The sequence below is a fragment of the Ascidiella aspersa genome, chromosome 5 (assembly GCF_963924565.1).
Source record: "Ascidiella aspersa chromosome 5, kaAscAspe10.2, whole genome shotgun sequence".
NCBI lineage: Eukaryota > Metazoa > Chordata > Ascidiacea > Phlebobranchia > Ascidiidae > Ascidiella > Ascidiella aspersa.
In genome coordinates this window covers 9,724,937-9,727,436 of record NC_139451.1, presented here as the reverse complement: position 1 = coordinate 9,727,436, position 2,500 = coordinate 9,724,937, and the positions used below count along the sequence as shown (strand labels likewise).

Genomic DNA, 2,500 nt, shown 5'->3' with positions numbered 1-2,500 from the left:
CCGCTCTGGGACAAGGCCTCGATCAGAAGGACGCGGGCGACCGGCGAAGCGCGCCGTGACGAATTCCGTACGCCACAATTCCGCGCACTCCAAAAGCGCGCGGATTCGGCGATGGGCACATCCCGCTTCACTCGCCGTTACTGAGGGAATCCTCGTTAGTTTCTTTTCCTCCGCTTAGTAATATGCTTAAATTCAGCGGGTAGCCTCGTCCGACCTCAGGCCGAAAGTAAGGACCGGGACTATTCTTCCCGTTCCGCGCTCGCCGTCGGCGCCGCGCGCCGCCGCGCACCTCGATTCCCGCCCTTGAGCCGCCAGCCGTTGGCCTCTTCGAGGTCGACTCGCCGCCGCCGCGCGGGATTCTGGTCGCGATCGTCGCACATCGTGCCGTGCTGTCTTGAGCGGGACGGGCGCTCGCGCGTCCGACGCCGCAGCAGCCGCGCGGAGAAATCCCCGCGCGGAACGTTTGCAACGCGACCCTGAGGCGGGCGCGGCCCCGGGATTGACCCGAGGCCGCAATTTGCGTTCAGAACGTCGATGCTCAATGTGTCCTGCAATTCACACTAATTCACGCAGCTAGCTGCGTCCTTCATCGACTCACGAGCCGAGTGATCCACCGCCAAGAGCCATCCACGATTGTTTCGCTCGCACAGTGCCTCGCACTAAAGGGTGACAAAATATACCGCGCCGAGCGGTCGGCCAGGCCGACGCTTGAAGCCGGAGCGCGCGGCACCGCGGCACTCGACGCGCAAACATTACCGGGTGACCGAATCGCCGGCCGGCGCGCCGCTCCTCGCGGGTCGGGCGCCGGGTAGCAAAAACTTTTTCTCTCGCTTGTCCGAGTTTCGCGTTCGCCGAAGCGTTTGCGAGACCGTTAATGATCCTTCCGCAGGTTCACCTACGGAAACCTTGTTACGACTTTTACTTCCTCTAAATGATCAAGTTAGATCGTCTTCTCGGACGCCGGCTCGACCGTTGCCGGCCGCGCCAGGTCCAATCGGAGGACCTCACTAAACCATTCAATCGGTAGTAGCGACGGGCGGTGTGTACAAAGGGCAGGGACGTAATCAACGCGAGCTAATGACTCGCGCTTACTGGGAATTCCTCGTTCAAGGGAAATAATTGCAATTCCCTATCCCTAGCACGACCGGGGTTCAGCGGGTTACCCAGACCTGTCGGCCAAGGCGAGCACATGCTGATCCGGTCAGTGTAGCGCGCGTGCGGCCCCGAACATCTAAGGGCATCACAGACCTGTTATTGCTCAATCTCGTGTGGCTAAACGCCACTAGTCCCTCTAAGAAGTTAGACGCCGACCGATTGGGTCGCGTAACTAGTTAGCAAGCCAGAGTCTCGTTCGTTATCGGAATTAACCAGACAAATCGCTCCACCAACTAAGAACGGCCATGCACCACCACCCACAGAATCAAGAAAGAGCTCTCAATCTGTCAATCCTCACTGTGTCCGGGCCGGGTGAGATTTCCCGTGTTGAGTCAAATTAAGCCGCAGGCTCCACTCCTGGTGGTGCCCTTCCGTCAATTCCTTTAAGTTTCAGCTTTGCAACCATACTTCCCCCGGAACCCAAAGACTTTGGTTTCCCGCAAGCTGCCGGAGAGGTCGTAAAACTAACGCCCCCCGATCGCTAGTTGGCATCGTTTATAGTCAGAACTAGGACGGTATCTGATCGTCTTCGAACCTCTGACTTTCGCTCTTGATTAAAGAAAACATTCTTGGCAAATGCTTTCGCAGTCGTTCGTCTTGCGCCGATCCAAGAATTTCACCTCTAACGGCACAGTACGAATGCCCCCGTCTGTCCCTCTTAATCATTACCTCGCGCTCCGAAAACCAACAAAAATAGAACCGAGGTCCTATTCCATTATTCCATGCACCATTATTCAGGCGAATCGCCTGCTTTGAACACTCTAATTTTTTCAAAGTAAACGTTCCGGCCGCCGCCGACACTCAGTCAAGGGCACCGGCGGAGAACCGGAGGTGAGGCCAGGACGGCCAGTACACGCCTTGCGACGGACCGGCCGCCTGCGCCCAAAATCCAACTACGAGCTTTTTAACCGCAACAACTTAAATATACACTTTTGGAGCTGGAATTACCGCGGCTGCTGGCACCAGACTTGCCCTCCAATGGATACTCGTTAAAGGTTTTAAAGTGTACTCATTCCAATTACAGGGCCTCGTTTAGAGTCCTGTATTGTTATTTTTCGTCACTACCTCCCCGCGTCGGGAATGGGTAATTTGCGCGCCTGCTGCCTTCCTTGGATGTGGTAGCCGTTTCTCAGGCTCCCTCTCCGGAATCGAACCCTGATTCTCCGTTACCCGTAAGAACCTCGGTAGGCCAGTACCGTACCGACGAAAGTTGATAGGGCAGACACTTGAATGATCCGTCGCCGGTGCGAGACCGTGCGATCCGCAAAGTTATCCAGAGTCACCAAAGGTTGCGGGCCGAAGCCCGGTCGGTTTTTGGTCTGATAAAAGCACGCCTCCCGCGAGG

At 56.6% G+C, this 2,500-nt stretch overlaps 1 non-coding gene and 2 pseudogenes across 1 annotated transcript; all 3 read right to left on the bottom strand.

Annotated features, from left to right (window-relative positions):
• The window catches only part of LOC146142898 (large subunit ribosomal RNA), a 3,679-nt pseudogene extending 3,456 nt beyond the window's left edge, over positions 1 to 223 (bottom strand).
• A 248-nt stretch (positions 224 to 471) lies between these two features.
• On the bottom strand, positions 472 to 625 carry LOC146142897 (5.8S ribosomal RNA). The gene has a single exon (XR_014500542.1). It is a non-coding gene; the product is annotated as a 5.8S ribosomal RNA (ribosomal RNA).
• Positions 626 to 880: 255 nt separating this feature from the next.
• Positions 881 to 1,569, bottom strand: LOC146142896 (small subunit ribosomal RNA; annotated as a pseudogene; the record flags this gene model as incomplete).
• Between the last annotated feature and the right edge of the window lie 931 nt (positions 1,570 to 2,500).